This window comes from Mus musculus, chromosome 10, assembly GCF_000001635.26.
Source record: "Mus musculus strain C57BL/6J chromosome 10, GRCm38.p6 C57BL/6J".
Classification (NCBI taxonomy): Eukaryota; Metazoa; Chordata; class Mammalia; order Rodentia; family Muridae; genus Mus; species Mus musculus.
In genome coordinates this window covers 100,128,319-100,144,549 of record NC_000076.6, presented here as the reverse complement: position 1 = coordinate 100,144,549, position 16,231 = coordinate 100,128,319, and the positions used below count along the sequence as shown (strand labels likewise).

Genomic DNA, 16,231 nt, shown 5'->3' with positions numbered 1-16,231 from the left:
GTGTCAGAGACCATCCCGTGAGAAAGTGAGCCCTTCACAATCTCCCTAGCAGGCCAAATGGCCTTGTACTGAGAGCTGGTTGTCACCCCCCTTTCCTCCCTATTCCTTTCCTGGCACCTGAGGCTGTAAAAGCTCTTCCCTATCTCTTCCTGAGTTCCCATGACATCCAAGGACATGAGTCAGCCTGAGCCCAGCCTGACCCCCAAGGCTGTCAAGGAGGATCAATGTTCCAGAGATAAGATCCAGAGTGCCCGCTGCCTGGCGCCTGACTTCAGCCCCCATGTCAGCAGATGCCCACTTCTTTGTTCTTTGTATAATTCTCCCTCGACCCCTCCCATATTCCCCGCGATGTATGCTTTAAAAAGAAGGCACCTCAGCCTAATAAACGAGACCTTGATAGGTTCAATCTACTTGGTCCTCCGACTCTTCTTTCTTTTACTCCCATTTCCTTCCAGGTTTGCGGTCCCCCTCGCACCCACGAATAACTGAGTCCCGCGGGACGGGATAAGTGGCGCCCGACGTGAGGGCGAGGTCCAGATCGTAATTCCTAATCAGTGGAGGTTCCAGAGAAGTTCGTCGCGACCCCAAGAATTTAAAAGTAGTGAAGGACACCTTCCGCTGCTCACGGAAGAGCGAGAAGTCCTTGGTGAGTTGAGTCATCTCCACTTCAGGTTATGGGACATAAGCTATCTAAAGAGGCAGCCTTCATCAAAGGTTTAAAGATAGCTCTCAGAGAAAGAAGAGTACGAGTTAAAAAAAAAAAGATTAAATAGACTTTTTATTTTCATAGACCAGATATGTCCATGGTTTATTATAGATGAAGCAGAGATACGTTGTAAAAAATGGTGAAAGGTAGGTAGAGATCTAAATGATAAACTAGCTAATGAGGGTCCCGATGTGGTCCCTGCAACTGTCTTTTCTGTCCCGATGCAGTCCCTACAACTGTTTTTTCTTATTGAAAAGTAAATATCAAAAGCAGCCATTGTACCTCCTCTCCCTTCTCTGGAAGTATTCCCAGAAGAAGGAGATAAGGAAGTAGACTCTGAACATGAGAGAAAGAAAATAAGTTTTAGAAAAGCAGTTATCCCCTGTTTGAGATCTTTTAGCAAAAAAGAGAAAAAATGAAAATAAGCTACTTCAGAGCTCTCCTAGAGACAGAGGGAAAGCAGGAGACGTCCCGTTTTCTCTCTGTCTCCTATAGAGATATTCTTAGCTCTGGTTAAAATATCTGTGTCCCTTTGAGACACCAAGTTCTATTCCCTGTCTGTCTATTGTCTGTTTTTGATGCATCAAAACAAATTGTCCATATGTCTGTCATGTTTGTTTTTGTTATGTTGTTTAAATGATTATTGTTCTGTGTTTCATGTTGAAAAATATAAATGGTTAAAACTTGTTTAAAAAGCAGTTTCAAAATTACACAGCACAAGTTGATAAGTTAGCTACACTGTGGCTGGGAGCCAAGTACAGCTGAAAAAGCCTTGCTGAGGGCCTGATTGCAAACGGAGCTCTTAAAGGGGCAGGCAGCCTTTTGCTTGTAACAGAAAGTTAGCTTAAAATTGGGAACTCAAGGTTAGAATCTTTCTAAACAACTTGAACAAACACAAGAAAACAGGTCTTTAAGGATACTTCTACATAGAGATAGTCTTTGAGCCAAGATTCTGGCAGAGTGTTTAGATTAAAAAAGGTTTGCATTTGGGTTAAGGCTGAGCTCACAGGGGAGCAGCCTCAGCGTGGCTTGTATGACACTTCTTAGAGCCTTATTACAGACCTAGCTAGATGTTGTTCTAAACATACCATCATATAATGTAAAATTGATAATCATTATCGTAAGATAGTTAAAAAAATTATTTCATGCATGCTTGTATATCTTCTAAAATTCATGCATGCATGCATCCCATTTACTGTGTTTAAAAAATAGCTTTTATATAAGAAAAAAGTATATGTGATTTAAATCACATGATTATTCTTTTGAGTTTCCTCCTGTTTCAGCACAGATAATTAAATTGTGTGCTAAAGATGGTGTTTAAAAATGTTGAACAATCAAACTTTAAGTTGTATATTAATAGTCAATATTAATTCTCTAGCTTGCAATTGCTTATGCAACTTATAAGAAAAAAATACTGTTCCTTTAAGAAGACTGTTTTTAGACAGTTAAGGAATTATCCTAGGTTGCCTGGAAAAGACCCCCAGGATTTGCTTTTGTGTTATAGAGGTTTACATAAAGCTTTAACTGATAAGGATTACAGATAGCTCCTGAAAAGATACAAACTCAGGATCCTTATAATTATTTGGGTTTTAGACTTACTGATCAAACTGGTTTTCCCTAGAAGATAGTTATTTACAGAGACAACTTAAAGACTTTCTCTTATTTCTGATTAATAAATATATAAATTATACACATGTGACTATAATAACTTTTCAAACATTCTAGTTACAATCTCTCTTCAAGAGAAACAATTGAGGGCTGGTGAGATGGCTCAGTGGGTAAGAGCACTGACTGCTCTTGCAAAGGTTCTGAGTTCAAATCCCAGCAACCACATGGTGCCTCACAACCATCTGTAATGAGATCTGATGCCCTCTTCTGGTGCGTTTGAAGACAGCTGCAGTGTACTTACATATAATAAATAAATAAATCTTAAAAAAAAAAAAAAAAGAGAAACAATTGAAAGTGTAATTAGTAACTGTCCATGTTATATTAAAACCGACTATAACAGTCCAGTATTTAAGTGGTTTTGTCAAAAATTTTTTAATTCTCAAAGACAAGGTATTATAAAACTTTAAAACTCTATCTTCTTAAAAACAAAAAAGGGGAAAAATTATACCCCCTGTACATTATTTAAATCATACTTTTATTGTTAAGAGTTTTAAATTTTAGATGTCTAAGAACTTAATAAATGCCTCATAATATCTTAAAACTAGACATAATCATGTCTAGGTGAGATGAAAAGGACCCACTCATTGACACATGGCATGAGCCTAAACAGAAGGTTATTATGGGGAAAAGGGGTCGGTGTTTCTGTTTTATCCACAGAATGCTGCAAAAGCATGCTAGCTTCCAGTATGATTCGTGTGACAGACTGACCTGTGAGTTCATGAGTGCCCTGGCAGTGATGACAAGAAAGCTGTGTTGAGTGCACAGAAAAAGAAGAATCAGAGAGAACAGACACTTACAAACAAGATGAAGAAACTTCCTATCTTCGCCATGGGCTACAACAATGAGAGCCGACCTAGTGTCCACTTGAGGACAACTATAAATGATGACCCGTGGGGCTGAGAGACTGCTACAGTGTATTTAACAAGATTTCATCAGAGACACTGTTTTTGGCCATTCAGGCCAACTCCCCTATAGCTGTAAAAGCTTTTGTACCTTACCTATATGCTATATTGTTAGATAATTTTAAGAGTTAAGATCACCAATCTTGACAAGTCTTTTCATATTCATTGTAATTGTTGTCAATTAACTAATCCTGTGGATCCTAATTTAGATAAGGAATTTGCTGTTATGATTTTGTTAAAGAGACCTCCTTATGTTTTGCTGCCTGTTAAAATTAAGAAATGATCCTTAGTTTAAAAAATTCAGAAATACAAACTTAGAAAAGGTCAAATGAGCAATTTTTAGATTTACTGCTTTAGTTGCAATTTTAGCTTCAATATCTACCACAGCTTTGGATCAACAGCTGCATACTGATCATTTTGTTTATGATATGCATACGTATATTAGCAACTTATTGTAGATAAAAAATTAGAGGCAAAGGTTAATGTCTTAGAAGTAGTGGTCTCAACTATAAAACAGGATATAACATATTAAGGCTACAAAGACAGAAATTTCAGGTATTAGAAGAATGTTGTCTTTACTTTGACAAGACTGGCTTAGTTCAAGATAGCATAGACAAAGTTAGAGCTAGTTTAGAAGAGAGAAAACAACAGAGAAAAACAAGAATCTTGGTATAAAAATTGGTTTTCTACTTCTCCTTGGGTCACTACCTTGCTTCCCACACTCTTGGGACCTTTCTTGGGTATTCTACTGCTTTTGTCTTTTGGCCCCTGGGCCTTTAAAAGATTAACCAGTTTTGTTAAGTCACAGATTGAAGCTGCTTTAAGTAAGCCGGTTTGCAGTGCACTACCATCAGCTGGATGTCCGGGACTCAGACGAAGAAGATCCCCCTCCCACCGAGACAGAAACAGCAACTCGTCTCCAGTTTTCCACCCTTGCTGCCAAAGCAGAGTCCCCTTGGTTCCTCAGGCTTTGGAGACAATAGGGACAAAGAGGGGTGACCTCCAGCTCTTGTTATAGCTTAAGAGCCACAAATTGTGGTGTTACAATTGGCATAATTCCTACAGAGGCCTTACTGAGTCTGAGGTTGATAATTCTCCTACGAGAGCTGCACAAAACTCAGAATTGTGCATGCTGGTTCGTAATAAATACGAATCCAGTATGGGCCCAGCATGGGTGCAAACTAAGTATTGCAGGGGAAGGTTCAAATAGACCGTTTCTGAGTTCCCTGAGAGACAAACCCGGTTAGGAAGAGGTTGGTATCTAATTTCAGTTACAATTAATAATTTTTTCAAAGGCTCTGCCTCACCTCCCCAAAAGATACCAAGAGCCACAAGTGTGGGTCTGTGACAGCACCCACGGGAGGAATCGGGTCAATGTCCCCCCAGCCATGGTAATGCCCGCTCATCTAAAAATGAAAAGATTATTTGATCACCTCAGTTAAGTGTGGCCTTATTTAATTTAATTCAGAAGGGGGAGATGTCAGAGACCATCCCGTGAGAAAGTGAGCCCTTCACAATCTCCCTAGCAGGCCAAATGGCCTTGTACTGAGAGCTGGTTGTCACCCCCCTTTCCTCCCTATTCCTTTCCTGGCACCTGAGGCTGTAAAAGCTCTTCCCTATCTCTTCCTGAGTTCCCATGACATCCAAGGACATGAGTCAGCCTGAGCCCAGCCTGACCCCCAAGGCTGTCAAGGAGGATCAATGTTCCAGAGATAAGATCCAGAGTGCCCGCTGCCTGGCGCCTGACTTCAGCCCCCATGTCAGCAGATGCCCACTTCTTTGTTCTTTGTATAATTCTCCCTCGACCCCTCCCATATTCCCCGCGATGTATGCTTTAAAAAGAAGGCACCTCAGCCTAATAAACGAGACCTTGATAGGTTCAATCTACTTGGTCCTCCGACTCTTCTTTCTTTTACTCCCATTTCCTTCCAGGTTTGCGGTCCCCCTCGCACCCACGAATAACTGAGTCCCGCGGGACGGGATAGGAAAGCATGTGGCACGATTCTATATAAACCCATGTGACTATTGTGTATAATTCTGATCACTACCAAGATTCCTAACATAGCATCTCAGCTCTGACTGCTTCTAGGCTTCTTTCCTCTCAGAGACTTGAGACAAAAGGCTTCATGTGGATAGAGTCTTCAAAAGATACTTGAACACAGAAAAGGGGAGAGGGTAGATGTGGCTATTGAAATAACAGGGACAAATAGTATTATCATATGTACAGTCCATTGCTTTAGAAATATATATGGGAATTTTGGCAATAACAGTTTCTTATACATATATTTAGTGAAAAGGTGTGTTCAAGCAGACTTGGTAGGTAAGAGTGGAAAGAGTAAGAGAAGCAATATGAAAGCCTTCATGTTTCTGATCATAGTTCTTCATCACCAGTAAGAGGTCTGGTGTCCTGTGCTTCAGTTTGTTCTAGGAACTTTTTGCCAGTGGCCTGTGTCTCAGAAGTGCTTCGGGGCCTGTGACCTCTAAGCAGAAGGACATGCCGAGGTAAGCAATCATCTTCTGCCAAGCTCACTTCTCTTTTACGAAGGCCTTTCCCCTTCCTCAAGCACTTCTGCCTTTTGTCTCCCCCAGCTTTGTCTTTCAATTCTCTGTGGCTCAGTGTAAAATCTCACTAATGCTTGGGGGTGGGGGGTGGGGGGGAATTGCTGTTAAGCTTCTCAGAAAATCTGTAGTTACTGCTCAGACAGAAACTTAGAGTACTAATTCTCCAGCGATAGAGGCAACCAATATGGGTACTTCAACTGGTATGGCTCCTGATTCAGGGAATGATTTTGGTGTTATCATTTATTTGGAAAAATATGCCATGAACAAGGCCACCTGTCCCTCCGAGCTCAGGTGGCTTTGGTTAGTACAGCAAAGACTGCATAAAAATAATCTTCTCCCAACTTCAAGTTCAATCTCACACTCATGCAGGGGATGAAGAAGTGTGATGATGGCAGGACAGAATGGCTGAAAGCTTGGAACGTGGCTCTTTAGTTAGTGCTGACTGCTGCTGCCCTTGCTATTGACTTCACTGCTCCCCTCTCCCCACAGTGTGAGCTAATTGGGTGGGCTTTTGGCTACTTGGTGTGAAGAAATCACATGGTCAACTACGTAATCAACCAACAAATAAATAACAAACTTGTGAAGTTCACAAAGCTCAGAGGCAAATGTGCAAGGGAATATCCAGGCATTGGATAAAGCGGTAGGCCTCTTTGTAGACAGTATGTGATCTATAGGCGGTTAATGGTTGTTTAGAGAAGGAGGTTCAGGCTTTTTTAGGGATGAGACCCCTTAAATGTTATCCATTTCAAAATGGTCAATTTTAAACACATATACCTATGGACAATGCTAAATGTACACAGCAGGTTGTATTCACACACACACATCCCACACCAATAGTTATTAAAAGAATAGAGTTCATAAGTTTTAGAAGTAGCAGACAGTGAAGGAGTTCTGGGGTGGAGAGGGGTAGAAATGATATAAAAGCAGTACTTGCGTGTAAAATTCATTTAAAAATAAAATAATAAATTAAGAATCATTTTAAATGCTTTTTTAACTGCTGCAAGAGAGCCAGGCACAGTGCTTCTCTTGAGGAAGTCTGTACTCTGGAGGCTAAAGCAGAAGATCATAAGTTTGATAGGTAATAATGAGTTCAGCCTGGGTCAGACTCATGATTAGATCAGGACAGTTATAAAATGCAATTGGTATTGTTTCATTTTTAGTGGGGGACAGGGCATACTTGCTCATGGCCCAGAAAAGTCATGTTGTACTTGCTGACTCATAGGAAGGGTGGGATGATTATGCAGAAATGAGGACTAAGGGAGTACCTAAAATCATTTGAATGGGCTACGTTAGGCATTGATTAACTCTGTGACCATGGCTGTATAAACAACAATGAAGATATAACAAATAGCTCAGAAAAGATAAGTGACTCTATAGGCATGGGTATGTGGTAGAGCTGGGCTTATAAATCACAGATAGTCAAATAAAATGTAAATTTCCGACTGTAGATAACAAGCAAACATATACTTGGGTTTTCTTTGTGTTCCAACATTTTTCTTTTGCAAAATAATAAAACAGTTGTATTTTTCAAAACTTATAGTGATGTTGAAAGGGAAAAGACTAAAGCCCCAGATTAGAAAATGAAGACAAACCAGACCCATGACCTGGAATCACTGGCATGGCAGGATTCAAATAAGAAGCAAATGGCTTAGCATAGAAAGTAGCCATGCATCAGGGCATGGTGGCGCACGCCTTTAATCGCAGCACTCGGGAGGCAGAGGCAGGCAGATTTCTGAGTTTGAGGCCAGCCTGGTCTACAAAGTGAGTTCCAGGACAGTCAGGGCTATACAGAGAAACCCTGTCTTGAAAAACCAAAAAAGGAAAGAAAGAAAGAAAGAAAGAAAGAAAGAAAGAAAGAAAGAAAGAAAGAAAGAAAGAAAGAAAGAAAGAAAGAAAGAAAGAAAGAAAAGAGGGAGGGAGGGAGGGAGGAAGGAAGGAAGGAAGGAAGGAAGAGGAGGGAGGAAGGGAGGGAGGGAGGGAGAGAGAGAGAGAGAGAGAGAGAGAGAGAGAGAGAGAGAGAGAGAGAGAGAGAGAGAGAGAGAGAGAGAGAAGCCATGCAGTAACCAGTGCAACAATTCCTTAAAGCAGCAGCTCTCAACCTGTGGGTTGTAACCCTTTTGGGGGAGTCCAACAGCCCTTTCACAGGGGTCACCTAAGACCATCAGAAAACACAGATATTTACATTATGATTCTTAACAGTAGCAAAAGTACAATTTTGAAGTAGCAACAAAAACAATTTTATGGCTGGGAGGGCAGGGGTTCACCACAACTTGAGGAATTTTATTAAAGGGTTCCAATGTTAAGAAGGTTGAGTTCCACTGCTTTAAGTGATTCTAAAACAACTGAATCAAGTCTATATAGATGGCAGGCTAAGGCATTTGACTCCAGTATATAAATCCATCTTAATGGTTTGCAAAGCCAGATGACAGTCTGCAAGCCAAGATGACAGTAAACAGAATTGGTAAATATAACATGATCTTGACATTGAAGAGAACATGTTTTGGAGTATGTTGGACTTTAAGCCCATGATACAGTGGGAGGGTAAGATAAAAGGCTCAACACAACAGAGTGATGTGCTCAAACATTCTAGTTCTTTCCATGTTTTGCACATAGACGTCTAGCCTTGCTTGCCAATCTTCTAAGCCTCAACTCAACAGACAGCACAAAACTGGCTATTTGAAATTGGTAATCAAATCCTATTCTCACAATTAGCACTGGTGAGATAGTAAGAATCAGACATACACACTTTTAAGCCAAGTCAAATATCAACATATGATAAGCCCAGTCCTTTGCCCATCTGTAAGGTCAAGTAAATCTATGCATTCAAGAGAAACAGTCATCATTTATTAAACATAAATCATTATTAAAATGCCTCAACAAAACAGTTAACCTGTAAGAAATGCAAACACGTTAATTCACCCATGGAAAAGTTGAAAAAGTTACGGAAATGCAAGCTTCATTTAAAAAAAAAATGGCACAATCAGAGAGCTTTATAGTTCTTAGAAAAACAAGTACAAGTTCAAAAATAAATGACCACAAACAGACATAGGGTCAAAGAACAAAACTGATAGAGTTAAGGAGTGCATTAATGATGTGGGCAATGAATCCCAAACACTGAAAAGAGCGTGACTAAAAATATTAAAGACAGAGAACTTAATAGTGAAGAAATATGGCCAAACGATTCAATAAGCCAAGGATTTGAGGTGCGGTTTAATGGATTAGCCAAAGTTGTCTTCAATACTGACATTGGCTGGGTTTTAGATAATGTTGGAGGTTGAGGGTACAACTCTATAACTTTTGTTTGGATTGCAGATCCTGGTGAAAATATCCCTGCCTGTGATTACAATGAGGTCATTCTAAAGTCTTCATTTCCTGTGAGAATTACCAATAACTTTTGGTGTTGAAAGAATAAGACACTTGCACAGTCATACACAATTTAGTTGGCTTGTTTAAATGCATGCTTGCTCCCTGTGGATCCTCTGAGAGGGAGTGTGTGAGATTGTTTCATTGTTTTCATCAATCCCAGGCTGCCTTTGACATTGCTCTAGGGCCAAAGATGACTTTGAATTTCTGACCCTTCTGCCTCCACATCCCAAAAGCTAGGGTTGCAGATATGAACCACCACACACAGTTCGATCTAGGAATCAAACTGAGGACTTACTGCAAGCTTATAAGTAGACACTCTACCAACTGAGATACATCCCCAGCCTTGATATTCTTTCATTATATGTTTAACACATAAGAAAGAATACTGGTAGCCAGAAAAGCAGAGCTAGATGTGAAGTGATTCCTAAGTCAAATGCTAACACAGACAAAAGCAAAGAGGTTTCCCAACGTGAAAGCCCAAGTTAGGGCGGCAGTATTACTAGGGACCCATCTCAGGGTGGCAAGGTCAACAGGCTGTAAGTGATGGAAAGAGTCAGGTTGAAGTGATAACAGGGCTGGTTAATGTAAGAATAAGGATTGAAAAGATGGGAACCAAGGTATGTGTGGAGACCTGCAAGTTATCCCAAGGAGAGTGGTTTGTGAGAAAAGATAACTTGAAATAGAAGAAGACAATCAAGAGAGATGAGTCAACAAAGAAAACTTCAACTTGGAATAAATACCAAGCATCATGGTTGTAATGGTGGAACTAAAGCAAAGCCAGAGACACAGAAAAACCAACAGGCAAAGACTTGCTGATCAAGGCACGAGAAATATGCAGAGACCTTGAGATACAAGACCAAAGATGAATGTTTAGGCACATCTTGTATATAAAGTAGACAAATATTCTCATCATTGTGAAACTTTTAGCAGAGCAGCAGGGTCAGAAATCATTTTGTAATTATGTGGAAGTATTAAGTTGCATTCCTCTTTTTATCACCCCCAAATTCCTTTGCCTCCATACTGCATCTCCTCAACATTTTTTCATATTTTGTCTCAGAAGTCAGACTTTTCTGATCCAGAAAAAAAAATCTTGTACAAATATCTGAAGATACCTGATTGACATGGATCAGCAGAAGAGGGTGATCTGAGTTCCTCTGGATGTGAGTTCAAAGACAGAAATTTATCTTCTTAGCATCCTACAAGCCAGAAGGCCAAGATGAAGGTACCAATGTTTGGTTATGGGTGCCTTTTCAGTTTGTAGATGTATCTTTGTGTGGCAAGCCCTCTGTATGTCTGTATTTTTTTTTCTCTTCTCTTCAGGACAACCTATTGGATTAAGAACTACTTTAAAGTCATCATTTTGATTTATTTTCTTTAAAATCCCTTTTAAAAATATAATTGCATTACAAAGGTTTTCAGATGGGGGGTGGCAACTCATCCCATGATGCTCAGTATTAAAGATAACCGGAATACTTTATTCATCTATGGACTACAACTTCCCAGCCTCCCTTTGAGCTAGTGGTGGGCCCATGGCTGCCACTTTACTCTTAAATGTTTATAGATGTGATATCACTTTCATTCATCTAGTCCATCTCATATAAGAGTGGGAACATTCTTCGGCTTGATATGTGTCTGTCCTAGAGCAATGAACCTACACTGGCATCAATTTCTGCTCAGTAGAAGGAGAACCAGGACACATATCCTGTATTGTTATATTAAAGGAAGGAGAAGCCCTTGTCTTCACTGAAACTTTAAATAACGGTTGAATTTCTCGTCCTCCCTGTACCATCATACACACATACACACACCACACACACCACACACACCACACCACACACACACACACACACACACACACACACACACACACACACACACACATATCCTTACATATATAACTTGCCTATCTAGTGTTAACTAATGACAAGGTTGGATATTAACCTTTAGTTTGAAGATAGTTTTCAAACTTAAGGCCAAAATAAGTTAAAAGATCCATAATCTATATTGTAAACATCAACTGATTTTTTTTCATTGTTGTTTTTGTTTTTGAAGACATGGTGTCTTTTGTTTTTCAAGACAGGTTTCTTTGTGTAGCCCTGGCTGTCCTAGAACCAGCTCTGTAGACCAGGCTAGCCTTGAACTCACAGAGATCCACCTGCTCCCTAGTGCACTTGAGGCATCAGAGGGTCCTCCGCTCTGCCTGGCCTTAAACTTATTTTTTTTCTTATCAATAAGATAACTATTTATTAAGTTGATAAGGTTGAATTACTGAGCCCTTACTCTCTATCCATAAAAAATCAGAAAAAAAGGCAAGTATTATGAACGCATACTGTCCTGAACAAGTTGCTCAACATTTTATGACAGAAAATGCAGCCAAAATCTCCCATGTCCACTCTGCTCAAAGAGAAGCATATGGGGTCTGCCTGGGGAGACCATAAATCAAACAAACAAACAAAAAAACCAGTAAATTAAAGAAGGATGGCGCTTGAGTATGCCTAGATGAAACAACAAAGGATATTAAATATGGATTTAAAGGAAATGGATACAATTTTTAGATAATGTGGACACAGAAAGAAAGTTAGTTGTACTAGGAGGTGAATGAAATAACTGAATGAGTTTGCAGTTGCCTGAGCCGATGTTCTCTGGACTTGACAGGGAGTGACTACTGGGCTACCTGTGTAGGCAGTCCCATCCACTGTGAACTCTGTGAACATGGAAGCATGTTTAAATCCTCCCTCCCCTCCCTTTTCCTTCTCCCCTTCCCCACTCTCTCCTCCTGGGCTTCTCTGTACAATGGAATTGCAATATGTACTTGCTGCAGAGAGCGATTCACAGAGCAATGATGACACAGAGCACCCCTGCAGTATTTACCTACTCTTGGCTGGGACCCAGAATAGATTTTTTTTTTCTTTCATCAGCTTAGGTCTTTAAAGATCAGCACTTAATCTTTCAATTTCTTTCTCTGTGTGCAATATAAAAAGCAGAAGCTGGAATCTATTATATAGAAAACTAAATGTTTTTAAAAATGATTTTAGGGTTCATTGGTCCTAAGTGAAACAGTATGTCACTATATCCCACTGATGTGGTGGCTATGTAAGGTTAAGAAACTGTATGCTCGTGCTTCTCTTGTTAAAATATTTGAATCTCACAAACTCTCTTTTTTTTATTATTTTCAAGATTCTACTGTTTAAGTCCAGGATTTAACTCTTGATAAGGAAAACAGCTCAAAATTAATTTCTTCTTGCTTATTATCCCACAGAATCTAATCCTGAATTGATGATAAAATTGATTCTATTTTTTTTTCACATTGTTAGCTTCTTGTGTCCTCTGCTTTCTGTGTCCCTGTGAGTAATTTTTTCCACTGCTCATTAATAGTTTTAGGCTTGGAATCTATCCCAATCTCCAAACTACTCACATCCATGGCTGTTCACACTGTGTCCATGCTGGACGGTGTTTCATTGATCCATTCTTGTTTGTATATGTAACTCTGAGCATAGAATGCATGCGATTGCCCAGACTCAGTACATTGCACAAGCCACACAGCAGTGAGCAGCCATTCGTTAGACTTCAACGCCCAAAGTCCAAAGGGATTTCTGCTCATGCTCTTAACTAAAGACTGTTTTCTCTTTGGCATTTTAGTTATAATATGAGATGTTCAAGTGTCTCTAATTATCCTAGGTGGCCTAACAGGAAAACAGAATGCTAAAAACTAAGCAAAGACCACAGATTCGACAGAGTTTGGGCTCTCTCTACTCAGCCCCAACCTTCCCTAAGCATCTTCAGAAAAGGAGTGAGCATTCCAGAGTAGGATTTATGTGCTGTGTCTGCCGCTTCTATTCCTCTCCGTTGTTTGTGTCCTTGAGCCTTAAAATGTATCATCTTACAGCTACAATGGAATGAGATTTAAACTTAATAGTACTGTTATAATATTCAACAGCTTTAGCACTTGCAGATTGAGATTTAAAGTTACAACAACCAAAGTAATAAAATGGCAAAGAATTTTGGTTTTAACAATATCTATAAGCTAATGGTTTAGTGCTATGTGTATAACCAGTTAAAATGCACACATGGGTTGACACTGGTGTGCAAAAGCATTCATAACAGCGTTGGGTTACAAACATCTCATAAATAAATGTCATACATTGCACTCTGCAAAGCTACACAGCAAGAGGTTAAACAAGGACATACAAAATCTCACTAGCAGGCTGGAAAGATGGCTCAGTGGTTAAGAGCACTGACTGCTCTTCCAGAGGACCTGAGTTCAATTCCCAGCAACCACATGGTGGTTCACAACCATCTAATGGGGTCTGATGCCCTTTTCTGCTGTGTATGAAGACAGTGACAGTGTACTCACATATATAAAATAAATCTTTTAAAAAAATCTCACAAGAATATTGTTGCATGTGTAGAAACTGGACTCAAATCAGTACATACTGAACAATTTCTTCTGCATGCTTTCAGAGAGAGATTAAATTAACCTTTGACATTATAGTTAGTCATGACAGTGACTATCCTTTGGTGGAGTATAGAACATGTCACAAGCCATGCTGAGAATATGAGACTCTAAAAATATTTTGAAGGATCCTGAGTAATTGGTACATTCAATTGGTGAAAATTCAACAAAACAAACCCTTAGACTTGTTCTCTATTTAGTATATGCATTACATTTTGAGGCCATTTTAAACTTTATATATGTGATCATTTTATATATACAAACAGTTTTCTTCCAAAAGCTAGCAACACTGGTTTTATGAAGGAAACCCCACTCTTAGCAAACCAAAGGAGTGAAATTTTAATAAATTCATTAAATTCAACAAACTTTCGCTGGAAACTCAGTGAAAATATTGAAAAATACCAACTGTAGCAGTCAGCTGTTGAATAAAAGAGTGTGGGGCTGGGGGTGTAGCTCAGTTGGTTAAGTACTTTACAGGTATGCAGAACACTAGACTCAAGTTTTAGCACCCTGTATCCCCAGCACTTTTGAGAGAGAGAGAGAGAGAGAGAGAGAGAGAGAGAGAGAGAGAGAGAAGGAACAGAAGGTCAAGGACATAGTTGGCTTCATACTAAGTTTTAGGCTTGCTCAGACACTCAGTCTAAATAAACAAGTGTACACAGTGAATATTTAAAAGGGGATAATTGAAAAATATGACAATTCCATTACCTAGGTATAATATAACTATAAAATGTGCTTTCCACATGTTACAAATGTAAACTTGTTGTCTCTTCATATAGAATGCTTAACATTTAATATAAAGACTTTCTCTATTTCTTTCAGATGTTTGATGGAATGTGCATTTTTACAACAGGAGACACTGGGAGCAGGAGGTGGCTCAGCAGTTAAGTGTGTATTGCTTTGGCAGAACCTAGCTTGGTCCTATCTAAAGCCTGTAACCGAGCTTCACTGGATCTGATACCTCTGGTCTCCTCTGGCTCCTGTACATATCCAAAATTAAAAACAATAAAAATCAATCTTAGAAATTTTAAGATTTCATAAATGTATCAAAAGATGGCCTAGTTGGCCATCACTGCAAAGAGAGGCTCATTGGACTTGCAAACTTTATATGCCCCAGTACAGGGGAATGCCAGGGCCAAAAAGGGGGAGTGGGTGGGTAGGGGATGGGGGGGTGGGTATGGGGGACCTTTGGGATAGCATTGAAATTGTAAACGAGGAAAATACTTAATAAAAAAAAAGATTTCATAAATAGACATAGGTACTGTTTGCAGTATTACAAACAGCAAGGAATTGAGAGCAACCTCAGTAAGGCCGATAAATTCTATTTCCTTCAGTTTCCTTAACATGTATGGTACTGTTTTTCATTTGTCAACATGTTCTTTTACAACATATATTCATTGCCTCAACAGCCAAGAATTTCCATTTTCTTAAGGAATTTTAATATTCTTTTTAAAAAACATTTTGTTGTAATTTATTAGTTTGGGTGTTTGGCCATCATGCCTGTGCAGCATGCAGGTGCCCCGTGCTTGAAAGAGACAAAAAAGAGGACATGAGATACCCTGTAGCAGAGGTCACAGTCAGTTGTGAAGCACTAGGTGGGAACTAGAAGTTGAAGCCAGGTCTTCCGAAGAAAATACAAAGTTAACTTTGGAGCCTGCTCTCTAGCCCTTGACTAGGACGTTTTAGGTATTGAATCCTGTTTGAAATGTTACCTATCTTAGCTGAAGACGATGCCTGGTGAGCCAAGAGGGCAGCTTAGGAGTCTGGAGCCTTCATGAGCTAAAAAGGAGGTAAGAAATGAGAGATGGGTAGGGTGGGAGGAAAGACGAAAAGAAATTTCCCAAACATAACAATTTGATTTTCCCGTGTCTTCATCCTGAGTAGAGGAACCGAATTCTTTCAAACTCTGCACAAAGGTTATGGTTATAATAGAACACCTTTAGGGAAAGGCTGGAGTTGAATCTACAGACCGGCAACAAGAGAACGCGCCGGCATTTCCTCTACCTGGACAAGTAGAAGAACTTACATATGGACAGAAATGCTAAAAATAAATACATAAATACCTTACTAGACCATATAAATCAATAAACACAGCTGCAACTCAGCTTCCCAAGCAGGATCTTAAAATTACCCACGACAGCCCTAACATGCTCTACACAAGGAGCCACGGGATGCTGAGACAAAGGAGTCTGCTCTCAACCAACCGCTATTAAGCTATCCTCCGTTTGAATGGCTGAATGAACGGTAGAAAAACACTAGTCCAAGTGAACTCAAATGCTGGCCCCTTGCTGAGGCCCTGGGGGACCCTTGATCACACGCTCCATTGGCTGCTCTCTAAACCCACTGAGCTTCCTCCACTGCCTCGCTGGTTACTCACTGCTTCTCCTGGAAGTGAGCTCTTCAGCTCCAATTAACTGTCAAAACACTGCGCGCACGCACACACCTACTCCGGCTCCTTTGTTGTGGTCCTCCCCACAGACCACACGGTTCAAGCTTTCCCCTCAGCGACTTTTCATCATTTCATGAGCTTGCCTCGTGGACGGACACTCTTGTTTTAGCCCTGCGCACAGCAGC

At 39.9% G+C, this 16,231-nt stretch overlaps 1 long non-coding RNA gene across 1 annotated transcript; it reads left to right on the top strand.

Annotated features, from left to right (window-relative positions):
- Nucleotides 1-413: 413 nt before the first annotated feature.
- Nucleotides 414-14,682, top strand: Gm35533. The gene is made up of 4 exons (XR_380751.2): nucleotides 414-646; nucleotides 5,695-5,778; nucleotides 10,262-10,426; nucleotides 14,480-14,682. It is a non-coding gene; the product is annotated as a predicted gene, 35533 (long non-coding RNA).
- The last annotated feature ends 1,549 nt before the right edge of the window (nucleotides 14,683-16,231 follow it).